Raw genomic sequence first — 21,308 nt, 5'->3', positions numbered from 1 at the left:
GTTCTTGTCCTTTTGTTAAATATGTTGTGACTACACCCTTTGCAGGCTTGACTGAACCTGTTTTTGATTCCAGCGTTACAGCCATGCAATCAAACACTACACAACTCCCACTGAGGAGTACTGTATATTGATCCAGTGCCATCATTCTATCATTTTCAATACCCTGATCATTGTTACAGTATAGGTGCTGGAGCCAAATTTGATTGTCTGCACCCAGGATGGGTCACCGGTTCATCAGAGTTTATAGTCAAGTGTCACAATTTAATGGTAAACCACAGTCGATTTAATTGTTTTTCATTTTATTCATGTCTGTGGACCCTACTTCCTGTTTACAGGTGCAACTTCCTGTGTGACAAATAAAAAAAAAAAGGAAAAAATAAAATCAAGACGGTGTCTATTTGTTTGATTGCCATACAGACAACCACCGGTGCTTTTGGTACGTTTACCAAAGTACACGTACATAGCGTTTTAGGTTATAACCCAATATCAAAACAATTTTCAGGGTTAGGGTTAGGATTAGTATTAAGGTTAGATTATAACCCTATATTGCAACAATTTTTAGGGTTAGGTTTAGTCTTAGTCACGTGACCCAAGCTGGCCAATGAGGGGCGCTGTGTATGATACGGCAACCGTATGGATAGCCACTGCCAAAAGTCAACATGTGGCTTTTTTATATATATGAAAAGGTCTTATATGTGGCTCTACCTTTGTTGTGATAAATATCAACAATCAAATAAATTATAAACACTATACATCACAGAAAACTGCTGTCGCGGTCATTGTTAAAGCTTTGTATTGATCCAGATTTCCAAAATCAATTTGATTTATTCACAAGGCCCCAAATTCATTTTAATCAACTTTTTTTTATTGTTTATTTTTTTTACCCATGCCTAGTCTTTGTTAGCTTTTATATCACACAGAAAGTTGTGTCCAAAATTATTATGCCCTTGCAAATAGATTAGATATCCAAAAACCTTTTTCTGTGAATATTCATGATTGTACAGGTGAAATTAAGAACAAAAAATCCTATCAGATTTTCTTTTAGTTTTATGAATTCTTAAAAAAAAACAAACCAAAAAAAAAAGAAGAAAAAAAAAATTAAATTAATCACACATTACCAGTTATTTGTCACATTTTTAGAAAAAACACACATTTGGTAACTAATAAATACAATTGTTTTATTGTAAATTAAATGACTGCCCTTTAGTTTTAAAGTGCAATTTAATTTATTGGACTGTAGAAGTATAGGGATAAATATGAGATCAGCTCCTCCAATATCTCAACAATACAGTAGAGAATAGAGAAAATACCAAACAAAACATGGCTCAGAAAAGTGGACAAAATGACAATTAACACACACACACACACACACACACAACACACACACACACACACACACACACACACACACACACACACACACACACACACACACACACACACACACACACACTGCAGTGCTCTTTAAATAAAGAACATTTAAACCGTTTTTAGGTGTCATTTATGGATGTACGTGCTTAGCTGTGATGATTAAACATTTAACATGCATTGATAGATGGAATATTACACTGACAATTATTCAAAAATATGAAAAATAAAATACCAACAGCGACGTTATGCTCAGTGTTAAATATACAGTATATATGCATTGTCTAATTTTAACAGATGCTAAACCTCACCACTAGAGAGCACTGGTGAGCTGCAGCAGACTTCAACCTTTCCTTCAGCATTGACGCTGTTTTTTTTTTTTTAAATATATATATCTATATACATTTTGCAATACATTGTCATGATTTTCTATTTGAAGCATCTAATTGCATATTTTAAAAATATTTTACATTAATTAAAACATTTTTATACTGTGTAAAACAACAAAAATGCCAAATTTTAGGGAATTTATTGAGCATGCAATGCATTGATTATTAATTCAAACAGTTGGCGAGAAAAATGATTTAGCGTGCTATCTTTTATGTTCTCTTTTAAACATTTAGTGGGATCTTGAATTGTTTTTAAATGAATTTAAGGAATGCTGTGTAGATTGTATCCTGGGGGGAAAAAAAAAACCTAGGCTATTTAAGATTTGTATGCTTTTGACTTTATTGTTTAAGTTTGGCTTTTCTACGAGCCTGGCTTGTTGAGTGCGCACAGCCTTTATGTGATCTGACACAGTTTCATTAGGCATTAGTAATCATTTCCATCGCACACAACATTAGAGTACACTTGTTTGTAAAACAGCAGATGAGGCTAATGCCGTCCTCTGGGGAGAAATCCAATATAATTTGTTAATTAAATGGAATAATTTAATTAGAGTAACTTAAAAAGCATTCATCAATATAATTGTTTCTGGAGCCGGCTTTTATAATTGAGGTTTAAGTGAAAACAAGTCCGTTTCTAATGTTGGTAATGTGCTGACATAGTTCTCCCACCCTCCATTTGTTCCTCTCTCTGATCTTCCACCATGCAGTTCATCCACAGTGTTTTCGTTTGATAGCCAGCCATACCGCATCAGCACGACTAAAACATTTATTACAGCCATTTAATTTAACCTCTCTACAGGCACAGACAAGAAGACAGAGATGATAGCACAGCCGCACTGAAAGACTCTCGCTGTTCGGCTTCTAATCTGATCCTCTCTGTTGCCCTTTCATAAAGACACCAGAGTATTACCCCGACTCCAAACATACCTCTGCCATTTAAACTGTCTTAGATTTCACCACAAAGATGGCCAAATACAGTCCAATTCATTCTTCAGGGCCTGAATAATAAAACATAATTTTAGTCTAATCTGCCTAAAGAATGTCCTCCGTTTGAAGTTGACAGTGCTCTGTCTTCTCGGAGGAATAATTGGCTTTTGTGTACAGCAGCAGAGGCCACGGAGGTAAGCCTGTGTGCAGACCCTGCACCTTACAGGTGTGTCCTTGGACAGACAAACCCTTTCCTTGTTCTGGAGATCATGAGCCAAGGGGTGGTGGGTGGGGGGTGGGGGGGCTCGAAAGAAAGAATTCATCTCCCAGTTGAAAGTTTACAAGACAAGGCCCTGGCTGCACCGCTCGATGCTCTCAGATCAGTGTGTGGCCACAGAGAGGTGAACAAAAAAGACTCTGATCTCTACAATCCCCTCCCCCCCTCCCCCGTCTGTCTGATACAGCCCACACATTCCTGCCATTAAAGTTTTATCGCGTTGTTGGACTAGTTTGTGAGATTGTCCAGCTTGTAATCTGTTTAAATGTTGACGTGCAAATAGAGACAAAGTTACTGACAAGTTTTCGTCTGCTCCAAATAGTGCAGTCTTTGTGTGCCATGCACTCCCAACACATTAGCCCCATTTTTCCTACATGTTCACTGACAAGTCTGGCTTTAATACCACAGTTAAATATTAATTTCCCTATCATTTTGGTTAAAGTGTAGTTATTACTTGAATCTTGTATTTATTTTTGTCCTAATCATTGTCAGACGGACTGAATCAGGGCCTCATTTGACAAACTTTCGACAGATTTTTAATGGCGTCTATTATTGAGGCGAGAAATCTTTCCCTTTCAACAACAACACAAGCACTGAACGCTGCCCAACAGCTGTCCCAACTCCAAAGAATCATATGGAAGAATGCATTATCGGCCTTGTTTGAATATTCCCTTAGATTTGGAATAATCAGGCAGCTATTCAGCAGTGAGATGGCCACGCACAGATGTCAAAGCACAGCTGAGGGAAACACAGGCTGCTGAAATACACACTAAACCAGCAGCAGAATGAGAAACGTGAATAACGCAGGTGTGCTTCATTCTGTATGGTGTGCTTATCATACATAATGGTTAAACACGTTCTTTCACTTCTTTTATCTCCCTTTTTTTTTTTTTTTTTTTTGCTTTCATCTCGCCTTGTTCAAGGTGATCCCAGCTTTGCATATGGCTGATTAATCTTATTGCACAGTAGCTAACATTGATCACAGAAATGATTAGAAATGCATTAGTCAGCAGACTGTTTGGAGTGGCCGGGTTTAAGTGCTCGTGCCAAGCCATTTTTCCATAGGTGTTCATGTTTTTAATTTTGTTATATAGAATTTTGCAAATGGATGCATGCATGCTGCCCAAATACAGCATCAAAGCTTTAATGCGCACGGACATAATTTAATCTCCTAGATGACAGGCCTGATGGACTGTGTGGAGAATGCATCCCTGCTAAATTCATTAGGCTAAAAGTTGCTAGATCTCACTCGCTGATCAGAACGACACAGGTGCACAATTTGTGTTTGTGGTTTGAGTCGTAGGTCGGCAACGTGTTGTAGAAGAGGTGGACAGACCTGCAGGAAGAGGGGAGGACAGGTTCCCATGGCTCCATGTTACAGCACAGTTACAGAAAGGACGGGTGCAGCTATCATTTACACACGTTAGTGAATTTAGCCAAACATCCATGTTTTTGGACTGCAGGAGAAAACCCAAGCTCAGGTCACTGAGGCCACCCAGATACATTTCAACGCTTCCCACAGCTCAATGTCCCATTGTTGTTGTCAAATTAATTACCTAAGGAGGTTATATTTTTACTGGCAGCAAAAGTTCTTAAAGGGATCCTCCACTGTTTTTGCAAATGTGACCTAAAACCTTTGAATTGTCCTTATTGGAAGATCTATGCCTAACAAAACACATTATTTTGCACCATATTTGTTTTAACTTTTAAAACTGGGACTACTTTACCCTCTGCAACGCCATGTTGAAATGTCACTGATGACGCTAATCGCCCCTTTAGTCTACTGATTTCTATAGGAGATGAAGCATTTAGGATCATTTAGCAGCTTTTTCAGTCAAAATGACAACTTGTGCTGCATCAGGTTGCTCTAAAAATCAGTAAAACTTAAAAAAAAAAAGGAAAAAAAAGTTGATATAAATCTTTTTAGTTAACTGAGAGATGATAATTTACAACCGTGACCCGAAAAAATCTGTGGCCACAGGGGGCGACAGCTCCCACTCTGCTGTATCGTAGACGCCATTAAAAAAGAGAAGCGCTCCGTGCGCATGGAAATAAATGCAATCAGGATCCGTAGGAAGCAATGGACTAAAAGGGGCTTATCACGTCACTAATGACGTCATTTCAACATGGCGGCGCACAGGGTAAGGTAGTCCCAGTTTTAAAAGTATTCCAAAGTTTTAACTAAGATAGACCTCATGCCATGAAAGATTTGCCTTAAATTTTGGATAGGATCCGGATCAATACTGATTCTTACGGAAGAGGATTAGGGCCATTAAAAAAAACAAAAAAAAAAAAAACAGTCAGTCGTGGAAAAAAAACACAAAAACAAAAAATAGGAAAAAATAAAAATAAAAACAGCGAGTTATGTGTTATGGGAGGCCATTTAGGAAAAAACAATGAAAACCATGGATTTACACATTAGATGGCGCACTTGTCCATTGAAATCCATTATTTATTTTTTAATGCATTTTTTGTTTTTGTATTTTTTTTTTTTAAATATATCTACAATTTACGTTTTTTTTTTTTTTTCAAAATGATAAAGCTCATCGGATATGTTTTTTTCACAATGAAAATGCGTGTCTGAATTTTGAAAAAAAAAATTAGCATTAAAAAAAAAAAAAAAAAACAATGATATTTTCGAGCAGCCTTCAACAGCTTCTTTCCGGTCACATCAACCAACATCCGGTTACACATCATTCAACGTCTGATTACACATCAATGTTTTTTTTTTTTTTTTTTTTTTTTTTTTTTATGCAAAATTTTTTTTAAAATTCAGACACGCATTTTCTGTGTAGAAAGTAGTGATTTGAGCTTAATTACTGTGAAAGCATGACTATTACTTTTGAAATAACCAAATAAATCCATAAATTGTGTTAAAAAAAAAAAAAAAAAAAAAAAAGAAGCTTTGGATGACTGAACAGCTTCATCTACATACAAATTAGGAGCAGCTTTATTTGCTCTATATCTAAAAATCACAGCTCTATGTTTACTTTAAAGCTGTCTTTTAAGGGAAGTTAGTTATTGAAATTTGTCTATTAATGTCAACATTCATATATTTAGGTCTTTCCTCAGCGAGGGGATTCTTTATTGCTGCAAACATTAGTTTTTGTTAAAGTTTTCCAGCTAACTCTGGTGTTCAGTACCTGAGTTTGCAGACAGAGAGACATAGGCAGAGGTTTTGCTTTGCTGAATTAATCAATCAATTTATTAGAGATGAACAGAAAATGATTTTCTCAGCATTTTTGTTGTTACAGTATCTGGTGTTTCTCCTCCTTTGCCTGGCACATGTCTGTATGTGCGTCTTCTTTTGTTATGATACGTAAGACAATTGTGATTGTCAAGGTCAAACATGAGCTCATCAAAAATAAAGACATACTGTACATGAAGGAAGAAAATTTACAAGTTTAAATCTTACAGTATTTCTTTTAATGAGATGTTTTACATTTAGAAATCAAACAATCAGTTCTTTGAAGATGTTGATTTAAAGCAATACAAATTATGTACAATATTATTGATTTATTCATTATTATTTATCATTTACGGGTCTATTGTCTGTTTCTTTGATTTATTAGGTATGTCTACATGATTTTTTTAATATTTAAAATATAAGTATTCTTATTTGTTAATGATTTAGATTTGTGTATTCTGGTCAAACTATCTTTTTTAGTGTTAATCTTACTGTCTGGTGATCATATCTGTTTTGTCTCTTCACTGTAAACCTGAATACGTTACCAGAACTCAAAAATTGAGGCAATCAATTGCCTCCATTTTTTTTAGTTGATTAAGTTAAAAGCCAGAATTTTCCAGGCAACTTGTAATTTTTTGATAAAAGTTAAATTAAAGTGCTATAAGAATTGAGTTTATTTATTAAATAATCCCCCTTTGAAACAAAAGAAATAGCATGACTCTATCATTCTTAGCATGTAATGACTTAATTCTATGAAGTTGTACTTAAATTGTGTTTTTGAGTTATGCTCACTTATAAACAAATGTAGTTCCATTTATTCAAAAAATTATTAGTTAAAAGTTACTCAAAAAGGAACAAAATGTTACACCAACTTAACATAATTAAGTTAGGAGAACTTTTCCTATAACTTTCAGTATAAACTACTTAATCTATTGAATGACTTTAAACGTGTTCGCTTACGTTGCTTAGATTTAGATTTAGATTTAAGTTGAAATCAGATTCTAAAACTGTTTGTCCTTGTCCCGTGGGGCTTTGAAAAAAACTTGGCCTGACTGAGAATGTATTTGATTAATATTACACACAAACATAAACCATGACTAATAATCCATTCCAACATTATGCAGAAGTTCCACATGCGAGGTTAATTTCACAGCCACTTAAAATAAACAAACACCTACAAAAATCTGACTTTCCAAAAAAAAAAAAAAAGTCATCTTTGCTCCTAATTTGAAAAGTTTGCTCTCACTCAAATTTTGAATTTATTTTTTGCTACCAATGTTTTGACTTAAGTTCCATCTTTTCCTAAAATCAGCAAAACAAAGCATTCTCAGTGTTAAATTACCTTTTACAAATATAATGTAATTGAAAAAATAATAAAATTGTCAAAGGTGAAAAGAAACTTGAAATCAAACAATGAATACATTTGTTTGGTACACTTTTCCAAACACACTACGAGTATAGCACTGCTACTGAGTATTCTTATTTCTGCACCATCATTGCAGCCCAAAGGATTTGTACCAAGACAACTCCAACCACATGTTCTGCTCTCCATTAAAAACCTGGGGAAATTAACAAGCTTCCATTGGCACCTTCACAACAAAGGGATCTATAAAGCTGCCTTAATGTTCTCAGGGAAACTTTACTCTTCAGTAGTTCCCAATCAACCGGTAGCAGCAGATTTACTTTTATTTCCCTTGTAACCAACAACGGGAGCTAAAAATGCTACTCACTGCAACTTTACATCAATGTTTTCCTTGATTGAAATTGCTTTAAGCTGCTTCTTAATCAACGATTTGTCAATAATTAACCATGTTGGGCTGTCCAAATGTAATTATATATAAATACACAGTGGTTTTAGTTTACAGCTGATTTGAGCGGTGTGTTTTAATCCATAAGTATAGAAATTGTTGCTTTTACAGTGTCTCTGGGATATTGTTTGCAGTAACAACAGATATTAAGAGCACACAAACCTGCCTCGTGTTGTGTACATTGATATATTCTACCTCCTTGTACATAATTAAGAACACTTACAAATCAAAGAGCGCTGAGGTTTTTTAGAACGGTATTAATTGGAACTTTATTTATGCAGATGCTTTGTAAATTTGCATAAAATGCAATTCCACAGATGGGTTTATGGCAGTAATGACTGTTCCAGTCTGCAGTAAAACATCTGCTTAATCACAACAGAGACAGTCAATGGCTGTTGTGAAAACAGGCTGTCCAAGTACGGCTCAAAGTAAGTGCTGAGGTGAAGGTCTGGTGTGGACAGGTTAAAAAGAGGAATTCCTGGGGGGGTGGGAGTAGTTAAGAGAGACACTTTTTTTTTTTTTTTTTTTTTGGTGAACATTTGCTGGAGGTTCTTTGAGTGCTCTGATGTGGAGGGAAGAAAGGCCTGCGCGTGTTGGCAGAACAAACACTGCATTTAAGAGAGGAAAATTTTGTTCAAAGCCGAGCCAAGTCTTTGTCTGCGTGTGCCAACTATTTGGAAAATATTCTACTTTGTGCCTATAATCCATGAAACACACGCGCGCGCACGCACGCACGTACGCGCTCACGCACACTCCAGCATGCAGCAGCATTGTGGCTGCAAGGTCACTTCAAGTATTGATAAATCACCCAGCTGTGATTCCCTCCTGACAGCTCAAACTAACATCAAGCTGGATGGGGGAGAACAAAAGACCATCAAGCGGCCCTTTTCCTGACACTTTTATTCAATCACGGCCAGATTGCTTACGACAGCACCAGCAGCTGTTTCGTCTTCATCTTTCCCCATTTGATAAAGCGTGTCAAGTCATATTTCTGTAAGTACTTCACCTCGCCCCATACTGTGCAGATTCACGGCGATTCGGCATATGCACATTCCACATGAGGGGATCGTCAAATGGGTCAGGGAGTAATGACACCCCTCTGAAGGTCGCACCACATTGGCATGGGGGTGGAAGCAGGTAGATGTGGGTGCACGTGTGTGTGTGTGTGTGTGTGTTTTAAAAGGGTGACGACAAAGCAACAAGCTGAAGGTCAGAGATAAGAACAGCCGCAGAGATATCTAAGATAGCCGGCAGAAATTAAACAATGAAGGACAGGCAGTTGGGCTTTGATTGTGTGATTGTGTTTCAGAAAAAAAGGGAGGGGTGTTGGTTGGGAATTGTTATTTTGGGATCACCAGCCCACACGGTGTTGACCTTGTTCCTTGAGGAATGGAGGTCGGTGACGGGACAGAGAAATAATGCAGATGTCCAATGTTTGTTTGTGATCAGACATAGAGGACGATTCCATTTGCCAAGGGCTTTTTAACGTTTACATTTAGATTGCATCCCCGTGCAAATGTGTGATAACAATTACAGGTGGTTCGTTTCAGTGTAGTGAAGGCCATATCTGAAAGTAATGATTGTGTCCGTTTCTGATCAGATATTTAAGAAACTTGTAACATTGATTTAATGTACTATTTGCTATTATTATTACTAATTTTATTGCCTCCGCCAAGGACGAAATATCATCATCAGTGTTTATTAATGATTGGTTGTCTATTGGCAGTATTACCTCAGAAGTTCTTAACGGATTTTGGCAATTTTAAACCAAAGGTATAGACCTTGCGCCATGGAAGATTCCATCAAATTTTGGAGGGCAACTAGATCAATATTCTGATTCTGGATCAGTTTAAAAACTCCCTCATAGAGCTGGGTAATATATCGAGATTCAAGATATATTGAGTTTTCTATTTTGGCGAGACAGAAAATTACAATATTGTGTACGTATGTACAGTATATGTATTATAGCTTATTTTGTATTAAAATACTTGTTTTAGGAGTCGCTACTTTTGCAACTTCTGAATAGATTGTTGAACTCACTCACACATGCTGTCCCTAATAGAATAAAAAGTCAAGTGGCACATATTGTGGAGCTGTTTGTTAATAAATGTGTCTGTGTGGCATTTTTCATCAGAAAATTTAACCCCGAATTTTTTTTTCTGGTCTGACTTTATTTGAACTAAAATATTGAAATTTATATTGTATATTTTTTTTTCAAATTATTTATTTTATTTTTTTATATTGCGATTTTGAGAAAAAAATATTGAGATATGAGTTCTGATCCATATCGCCCGGCCCTTCTCTCTCATCTTTGGCATAATTTTAAAAAGTTCAAATCACAGTTTGTAATTGACTGATCTTTATTTCACATGGTTATGATGGGTAGGTTCCTCAACAATTACCACACTGGGTTTCATCCAGATTGGATTATTAATTAGTTAGAGACTTTGCAATATGAATTAATCACGTAATAATATTTGACACAATCATTTTAATTTAAAATTTAATTTAAAGTAATTGTGGTATACGACTGAATCAATGAAAAAAATAAAAGTGCTTAAAATATCAGTGCGAACATAATGTGCAATATGAATATATAATATTATGATTGCATTGTTCACAAAGCACAAACATAAAATTTATATGGTTATCTGGATTTTTTTTTGTAAACTTTCTAAAACAATTTTGTTTTTGTGTATTAAAATAAAAAATAAAAAACAGCACTACCTGCTTAGAGCATGTTAGAGCTAGAACTGTCCGTGCTAGCTGTCTTTGCTAGCCGCAACATGTTTAGCATTAAGGTGCTAGCGGAGGCTACAAAGCTCAAACTCTTTCTTGCACAATTTGCACACAACTGCGCTGTATTTGCTTGTTGTATTTCTGTTTACCATAGTTCATGTCTGACTGTGTAATTGTTCTTAAGATGTCATCAATGGGAAATGCAGATCACACATTTTAGTACCGAAGATCGATACCAATGCAACCTCTGGAGCTGCTTTCACAAACTGTGACTGTAAACAGACAGAAGCACATCTGCCCAAACCAGACCCTGAAACGTATCGCAATCGCCGCATCAAAGAAAAAGAGAAAACGAGATTTGGAGTCGAGTGTTATTTTGGCGTAAGTCAATGTTCATTCTTCTGCAAAACTAACAAAAACAAAAGAAAAAAACCATGTAAATCAGGTGCAAGGCTCGTATTAAAAAATAGGACAGCTCACTCCACTCAGACTTGGCCTGGCTCCCAGGAATGCAGTTAGCTAGGACACAATCACTGCCTATTCATGGTGGCACAGCTGCTGTGGACATATGTTCCCCACCAAAGAGGAGGACATCAACCAAGCACACCTTGAACAGGTTAGCAGATGAATGGCGTTCAATCCTTTGACAGAATGCCCTCGTTTCACACATTTTTCCCTTGCTCAACAAATAAGTTTGCCACTGGAGTAGCTTCAACTTTCACCAGTCGGTGTTTTATGGTAAAACAAAAAGTAGAAACTCAGCCACATCTATTAAATCTCTCATTCTGTAAATAAAGCTCCCAAATAGAGAAATGTATTCAGTGTGTTTCAAAAGGACAATGAGATTCATAAGAAGGAAGCATAGGCGAATATTAAAAGTGAAAGTGCACACAAAGACTTTTTTTTTTTTTTTTTCCAAAGCTCTCAGCAAATGACCAAATGTGAGAGAAAAGATTACATTTATTCATAGCTGCCTTTCATCAAGAAGCTTAAAACCCAAACTTCAAATGCAACCACAAATTATATGCATATTGAGCTGACCTTTTTCACCCTTCTCTTAAAGCCATAGAGGAGGAGTGATATGCAAAAACCCCACAGATCCTTCAGCTCATCATTCAGACGATTTCAGCACTTTTGCTTTTCCAGCCGTCCAGAGGTGATCACGATAGTCACTAATAGAGAAAGAGAAAGCTGCGCCATTAGCATGGAGGTCACAAACGTAATGTCAAAACTCCCAAACCTTGCTTTCTCTGCAATCAGAGAAGAAGAAGGAAAAAAACCCTACCTGGTTAACACTTAAAATTCACTTAGGGCAATGTGGAACACTTTGAGTTGTGGAAAGAGCAAGCAGAAGATAACTACAATCCATTCACACATTATCCATTGTTAACACTTATGCTTTAGTCACCCATCTCCACAGCTATGACCTATTAGCTTTAGTGAAGTGCTCGGAGGTTGTGAAGCCGTGTGAAGGTTGCTCACCCATCCACTGGAGCCATTACAGCAGAGAGACCCCAGCGCTGAGCCCAAGCAGCTCTAATGACTCTATCAGCTACACTGATGGGAGCAAATGGCACCCAGAGATTTCAATACATTCCCTCAACATGCATTACATTCATTCTGCTGTATGTATTGGTAATGCGTGTAAAGGCATTATACAAGATTCAATGAATTTAACTTTTTCAGGCTCTTAATCATTTAACTTACATCAGTGTTTTTCAGCCTTGGGATCAGAACCCCATGTGGGGCCACCTGAAATGTAATAGTAATTGGTTAAAAAAAAAGAAAAGAATAACTGAATAAAATATATCAAATTTATGTAAATAAAATGCAGTATAAAAATATCTGAGGTGGTACATTTGTCACTTTGTTATGGAAGAAGATTAGGGCCAATTTTGATGGAGAAAATAATTTTGGGCAAATCAATAATAATATTAATAATAATGGCTTGGATTTATATCGCGCTTTTTTCGAGGAGACTCGCCACTCACACCAGTCACCCACACAGTCATACCAGTGGTGGTAAGCTACAATGTAGCCACAGCTGCCCTGGGGCAGACTGACGGAAGCGTGGCTGCCATTTTCCGCCTACGGCCCTTCTGGCCACCACCAACGCAATGTTGGTAAAGTGCCTTGTCCAAGGACACGACGACAGTGACTCGGATAGAGCGTGATTCGAACTCCCAACCCTTCGGTTACTGGACGACCTCACTTGACCCCCAATCAAAAATAATGTCGAGATTAAAGTTGAAATTCAGAGAATAAAGTTGAATAATAATGTCGAGATTGAAGACTAAAAGATGAGATTAAAGTCGATTTTTTGAAAATGAACTCAAAATACAATATCGTGATAAAAGTTGAAGGTTTGCTATTGAAGTCAAATCTGCAGAAGCTGACTAGGGCCAATACACCTTATACGACAACAGTCTCCATCAAAACTGGCCCTAATCTGTTTCCGTAGCTCCTCAATAGGAACAGACGGGACTCAATGCTCCACCTCTTCTCAACTTCACTGTTTTTTCCTTCTGAACAGATTAAGTTTTTGGCAATATCTCTTCAAAGTCCTTAAAGAAATTACAACGCTGTGTTTATGAGCTAAAAAAAGAAAGAATCTTGATATTAAACCTACCTTTGAAGTATAGTTTAACACATTCATAGATACACAGCATTTGTAGATGGCTTTGATCTGCTGTTTGTTGTCAGATGGTGAATTGGCCCTCGTCAGCTTCTGTCGTTTTGACTATATTAGCCAATCGCCGACTTTTATCACGATATTGTATTTTGAGTTCATTTTCAAAATTTCGACTTTAATCTTGTCTTTTCAACTTTAATCTCAACATTTCAACTTCATTCTTGATTTGCCCAAAATTATTTTCTCAATCAAAATCTTCCCTTGTCTGGGGTCGCCTGGGGGCCCGACCCGAAAAAGGTTGGGAACCTCTGCACTGCATCATGCAGGTTTGCACTAATATAGAGTAAAGATGGTGCTAGTGCATCCTAAGGCACACTTCTTCAGATGATCATTTAGCTCTCACTTCTACAAAAACAATCCCACATTTCCAAGGGAAGCAGGGCTGATGCAGCACCTCAAAAACTCCAGCATGTGTAGGTTAAAAGCAGAATATGTGCTTCACTTTTGTGCGACATAGCGATAAGTCACAGGAGTATTCATTAAGGCCTTTGTGTCCTGTTTGAAAATGTGCTGTTAAAGGCTTTAGCTGTGGGCATCTCTCTGGAAGAGATATAATGATGCTCCAATTAGAGACAGAACCATGAGACCTGTTTATTAGTCCTAATTCGTCTCCTCATTGTGCTGAGCATATCAAATGCCACAGAGGACGAAAAAAAAATCAACAATTTGCCCACCATAATTACAGATCTATTAATAGTTTCACAACAATGACAAGCCAACGCCATTCACATCATTTCCCACAGTCAAGAACAATACCACAACGCTGTCGATACTCCCATTAAAGCCCTCATTTATGCCAGCGTGACATCTTCCATTTCAAAGGCGGCTTTGAGCCTCTTCAGATAAATTACACATTTTCATTAACAAGAATGGTATTTGGTATTATTATTTTAAATGGATCTCATGCCCTTCCACATTTGCAGCTTATCGTACATTAACAGGCTTTTGTGGCACTAAAGGTATTTTCCATTATGAGGAAAACAAATTTTTGTTTCAGAAGCAGATTTAGCTTGTCTCACATCGTCAACAGCTCAAATGATATCAATTGTCATTCTATGTCCTCAAGCGACTGTTCCTCCTGCATGTGTAATTGCACCAGGGGAGCCTATCAATTAAAACCCATGTAAAGGTCTGTCATTAAAATAGGAACGGATCAGTTTCAATGTATTTATAGCTCCTTTTTACACCTTTGCATACAGGATTAAAGTAAAATCAAGATGAATCTGTTGTAATCACATCTATTTCAAAGATTTATGATCGCCAATAGCTCAGAAAAATGTTAATTCCTCTGTTAACGTGAATATATTCTTTTCTTTTTTTACATTGCTTATACAATTGGTCAGCTGGTAGCCAGTTTTCTTTCTTTCTTTCATTTATTTTACTGTTAATCTATTTATTTCCTTAGTTGAAACATTCAAGGCAAAGTATTTGCCATACATAAATTAAAAATTAAAAAAAATAATACTTTACTTTATTTATTGGGATAGGACATTGCACATTAATGAACACCAGTATATTTTGTGTAAATGTGCCAGATTTAGTTGTCTGTGGTCCTCATGCATTTAAGACAATGACAATAAACGATACAGACATGGACATAATACATACATTATTTATAACCAACCGAAGCAATTTATTATTGATATAAAAACTTTGATAGATGATCACATGACTGATTTGCTTTTAACCATCAAAGCTACAAATAAAAGTTGGATTTAAAAGGTTTTTTAGCGATATGAAATACATTTCTATACATTTTGTAATTTCACCTTAATGTTTGATCACAGACTGACGTTTATAGTGAATAAATACAAGCAATGTCTTTTGTATCTAACTGGGAAAATACAAATATTCTCTCTCTCCGTTTTCTCACAAACTTTCCAAAAATGAGAAGAATCAACCTTCGATGTCTTCACCAATCACAACTTTTGTGACGGTAATTACTATGTAACACATTCAGGTGGAGTGACTGATGGCTGTCGAAATTTCTCTGACATGTCTGGTGTAGACTGCTGTCAATGAACATGTGCGATTCTGCATCTTGAGCGTAAAGGTGGAGTGGTTTGGAAGGTGTCCTTTTAAGATCACATTAGCTTACTTTCAAATCTAGGCGAGAAAGGAGCGTGACCGCACCTTATTTTTACATCTTTATCAACACAGGAAGTGAGCAGATTTACTGGAGGGAAGGTGTGTGCGCGTGGTGAATAAACACCCGAAAAAAAACAAACAATTCTTACTGTTCATAAAGTGTATAAAAGCAGTTTTCATAAACCAGTATTCATTAACACTAGTGGAGATTATCTACTTCTGTAGCCACAGCTGCAGAGTCAAGGGTGGGAGTGACACACGTGAAAGCAGATGTTGTAATTTTTCCACATTAAAATACCCACAACACACAAAATAAAATGCATACAACTATTTTAAAACATTCTTTCTTCATGGCACGGCACCAAATTGTCCAAATCATGTCCGTGTAATATGCATTGCCAACTCATCCAACACATTAAGTGCATGAACAATTTTATTATTTTTGTTTTTCCAGAAGGAAACTCGGTTCATTATCATATCAAATCAGTTTAAACACGGTCTGTAACATAGATCTGATGGCATTTATTTTATTAATTGTATGCATGTTGAACATATATTTACAAAAACATAATAGATGTACTTGCAAAATACTACATATACATTAAATAATGATTAATGATACATACAAGGTCTAATTCAAATATACCGTCAGTTTGTTTTGTTTTGAAAGGACAATTTTAGTCTTTGCATAAAAGAGCAACTAAAGTTAAATATTAGTAAAGATGGATGGATAGATAGATAGATAGATAGATAGATAGATAGATAGGCAAATTAATTGCAACTACATCTGACAATGAGCCCAGAAAAATGAAAACAAACAACTCCAGACTAAATGAAATGTCGTCTAAATGAGAAACACTGTCTCTTTGGACAGGGCAGCTATTCTTTGGACAAATTAATCTGCGGTAAAGATGACTTAGATCAACTTTGAAAAACACTAAGATGAAAACCCATAAAATGATTACAAACGGCAGCCAGAATGACAAGTATTATCAACAAAAATTAATCAGGTGCATCTTTTCATGAACTCAATTAATAATGTGCAACAACGAGGTCTTTTTTCCCCTGGAATGAAAATTAATTAGCAGGGGAAGGTCACTCTGAGATGCTGACATCACTCATCAGGCCTCTGTGGCAGTTCTAATTATTTGTCTTCCAGGCTTGGCTGATCAAAAATTATTGCCATACCTGAGCAACATTTAGAAAAAAAGCTTTGTTTAAAGCGCTTTTAATTAGACCTGCTATTTGATTAATGCAGTGTAAGCGCTCAGGATCGGCCCTCTTATCAGCATTTCTGACAAGTTTGCGGGTTATTGTTGTGTGAAAGACGTTTTACTGACGCGAAACGAATGCTTAGTATCTAATTCGCTCATTTTAGTCACAATTAAAAAGCCATTTACTCATGGCAACACTTGTTGATGATAATGTAGTTGTAAACTTTGATAAAACACTTTGTATCAATATTCAAAATGCAGCTTTATGTCATCATAACAAAATACATTTGCGTATTTCATTGAATTATCTTATGAAAGGCACAATATCTGACGACCTGCATATAATCACAGTGACTGGTGCAATTATCACACTTTACATTACACATCACACACACTCAGCTTCTCTATCCCCTTATATCTCAGTGAAGATCATGGTGCCCAGTAGGGATGTAACGATTAATCGTAAGGCAGTTAAAAATCGATTCATAGGTACCACGGTTCACATCGATGCTCTGAAAATTGAATCGCAGTACTTTTTTTAAACAGCAGAGGGCGCTATATATTAATCCTTCCAGAAGCGGACGTGACGGGCGGAATCTGCTACTATTTTCTTTCTGGCCGCCATTTACTGTTAAACATGCTCATAAATAATTCTTTACTCCTTTAGCACTGAAAGAATATCTGTAATATTACGTGAATATCTGTAAAAGTCACGTTTTTCTATTAGCTCTGTCTGCTAGCATAGCTTCTCTTCTTCACTGGTGGAATAACTGCATGCCAACCGACCACTGGGTTACCAGCGCCCCCTGCTGGTCTAAACAAATATCTGACGTAAATACAGTAAAATGACTGTTTTTTTTTTTTTTTTTAAAGTCCAATTGTTAAGGCACAAAATACATTTTCAGTTGCACTTTTAAAAAGAAAAAGAACTATTATGCAGTTTTGAATTGTTTACTATAGAAAATTTACTATAAAAAAATAAAGGAATATTTTTCAGTCATTTGTCAACATTCCCATTTTGTAAAATAAATCGTGAGAAAATCGTATCGTGAACCCAGCATCGTGAATCGAATCGGGAGTTGAGTGAATCGTTACATCCCTAGTGCCCAGTGCATAGGGTTGAGACGATACATGGAGTTCACATCATGATACACAATATTGTTTTCACGTGATCGATACGATATTTTGCAAAGAAAACATAATTATTTGAAATTAATATCATATTAATCTAATTAAAATGTATTTGACTTTGAATTTTTTATTAGCTTTTTAAGTTTCTTGCTGAATATAAGAAATATGAAACACATAAGACTACCTTTTTGAAGTGCAAAAATTTAAAGTGCAACTGTCACACTGACAGTTCAGGCCAGTCTGAAACTAAAACCACACAGCTAATGTACATACAGTATATGGTCATCGCCATAACATCCGTTAAAAAAAACACACAAAAAAAACAGACTCCACCACAGACTGTTCATGTTCTACGCACATTTCCATTTTTCTTTACTTTTTTCAGGGGAAAGATACACAAAAAAAAAAAGAAAAGGGCAGTGTTACACCCAGTGTTAATCTTGACAAAAAATTTTGGTTTATACATTTTTTTGACTAAACAGCAACTCACCGTAGTTTTAGTCAAACTTTTCATCAGGATTATTTTAGTCATTCTAGTTTTTGTCAACTTTTTAGTTTTAGTTGACGAAATCTGTTACAGATTACAGATACAGATTATGCATTTTTTTTTTTTAAACATTCAGTTACCATTTTTCAACCTGACATGGGATGACATTATTGTTTGTAAATACACAGACAGATTTGATGTGATCAATTTGTAAGACCACATTGATCATTGAATTTAATTTAGTTTAGTTTATATTCAAATATAAAGATTTTTTGATATGTTTTTGTCAACATGGGATTTTTTTTAATTAGTCACAATCTAGTTATTGTCATTTAAAAAAACTTAATGGATGAAAACTATGGCGAAAATCTTCAGTTGACAAAATTAACACGAGTTACACCTGAGGACGGGGGGAAATGCAAGGGTAAAATTCAGATTCAGATTTGCTTTGTTGTCATTACAACAAGTGCAATGAAAGGTAAGGTGCAGGCCGTGCAGTGCAAGAGACAATAAATATATATATATATATATATATATATATATATATATATACATATAAACTTTGTGATAATAAAAGCACAACATAACAAGATGAGATAAAATTAATTAAGCACAGTCTAAAACACAAATTAAGAAAGTGTGTGTATATACAGTGGATATTGCAGGATGAATATAACACAGAGGTAGTGCCATTTGCATCAGTGTATTACAGTCAAGAGTTATTTAGGGCTCTTACCACAGTTGGAAAAAAACAGTTTTTCAGTCTATTAGTCCTGGCTTTGATGGCCCTGGAAGTGGCCCGGGTGGTAGGTAATGGCTCTCCTGAGGCAGTAAGAGTCATGAAGGTCCTCCATTGTGGGCAGAGGGCACCCAATGACCTTCTCAGCCATTTTGGTGACCCTCTGGAGTTCTTTCCCATTTGCTACTGTGCAGCTGGCAAACCACGTACAGAGGCAGTATGTGAGGATGCTCTCCATGTTGGAACGGTAAAAGACACAAGCAGTCTGGCTGATGTTGATCTTCCTGAGGATTCTCAGGAAGTGGAGTCTTTTTTGTGCTTTCTTTACCAGCTGTGTAGTGTTCTTATTCCAGGTCAGCTTCTCCTCGATGTGGACTTTCAGAAAGCGTATGTCATTGACCCTTTCTACACATGTCCCACTGATGAGAATGGGCTGAATGTTCATTTTGTTATTTCTGAAGTCTATGACGAGCTCCTTTGTCTTGGATGTGTTCAGGAGCAGGTTGTTGTTTCTACACCACACAGTCAGCTGTTGCACCTCATCCCGGTAAGCAGACTCATCACCTCCTGTGATGCAGCTTACCACTGTGATAAAGGTGTGGATGGGGGTGCAGTCTGAAGTGGTGAAAAGATGGGGGGACTGCACGTAGCCTTAAGGGAAACCTGTGCAAAGGTGTGGGGGCCAATCCTGACCCTCTGTGGGCGCTTCGTCAAAAAGTCCTTAATCCAGAGGCATGTGTAATGAGGTAGACTGAGGTTCAGCAGTTTTCTCACTGGACCGTGAGGAAGGATTGTATTAAATGCCAAACTATAATCCACAAAGAGAATGCAGGAGTAGTTACCTTGTTTCTCCAGGTGGGACAGCGCTGTGTGTAGGCAAACTGGTATGGATCTGAGCTGGGGGTTATGAAGGTCATGATGTGACTCCTTACCAGTTTCATCACTACTGGTGTGAGCGGCCGGTCGTCGTTGAGGCTAGTTATGGTTGATTTCTTGGGCAGGGGGATGACAGTGGAGGTCTTCAGTCAGGATGGGACTGTAGACACTCAATGACAGGTTGTAAATCCTGGTGAAGATTCCAGTGAGCTGGTCTGCACAGTCTTTAATTACTTGCCCTGAGACGCCATCAGAGCCCGTTGCTTTCCGTGGATTGATCCCCCCTCAGCATGCGCCTCAGCTTGTGCACCCCCACTGTGAGGCCGTGGCTCCTCCCGTGGTTGCTCCTGGATGGTTTAGTCTCGAAGTGGGCAAAGAAGTGGTTGAGTTTTTCTGCCAGCTCATTGTCGCCCTCAGCAGCTCTGGTGCCGGGTTTGTCGTTGGTGAGGTGCTGGACCGCCATCCATGCCAACTTGCTGCTGTTGCTGTCCAGGTGGTCATCAATCTTCCTCCTGAAGTCCACCTTGGCCTTCGTGATGCCTCTCTTTGGTTGGTGTGGGCTATGCTGTAGAGAGCCCTGTCGCCAGTTTTTAAGGCAGTGTTTCTGTCCTTCAGCAGCCGTTTCACCTCTTTTATCATCCAGGGTTTCTGGTTGGAGTCGACCCAGATGCGTTTCTCCACTGTGGCCGTGTCCACACAGTTCTTAATGTAACACAGCAGTGTCCGTAAATACACCCAGGTCCTCGTCCTCAAAAATGTCCCAGTCAGAAAGACACAGCAGTCTCTGAAGTAATCCGAAGCTGCCTGAAGCCTCAGCTTGTTCATTTTGATGGCGAGGGATCTGAAGTTTGCGAGGGAGAGACTGGGATGTGGTAATAGAGTAAGGGAGGACAGTAAAAAGAAGAACAAGAACGAGGTCACTGTGGTCATGTTGTTGGTTTAAGGTGTTGCTACGATTGTGCAGAGGAGTGAAATCTGCTGTACCAGTGTATAAACATATGTCAACAGAATATTGGGGTGCAAAATATTGGGAGGAGAATATGCAAATGAATTAATATTGCATGGTTAATCAAGGTTATTAAACCGCACAGTGATTGTTGCAATGAATGTTACAAACAGAAGATTCAGGGGAAACAAAATGCAACGTAAAGAATGGTTGTTTGATGCTCCAGTTAACATTTTTTGGCATCAAAAATAAGTGGGATTGTGAAGAGGCTTCCATGGTAAAAGTAGCCCATGAACTGAAAACGTATGAGCACCTCTGCTCACACCATTAGGGAGAACAAATGTTGCTTTATAGTACCAGTATTTATTGCTTGTTTTTGGCCGTCATTAATAATGCCAAAAGACAAAGGTCACACTGAGCCAACATGATGATTACACAAC

The sequence above is a fragment of the Gouania willdenowi genome, chromosome 21 (assembly GCF_900634775.1).
Source record: "Gouania willdenowi chromosome 21, fGouWil2.1, whole genome shotgun sequence".
Taxonomy (NCBI): Eukaryota; Metazoa; Chordata; class Actinopteri; order Blenniiformes; family Gobiesocidae; genus Gouania; species Gouania willdenowi.
Note: the sequence above shows the minus strand (reverse complement) of the source record.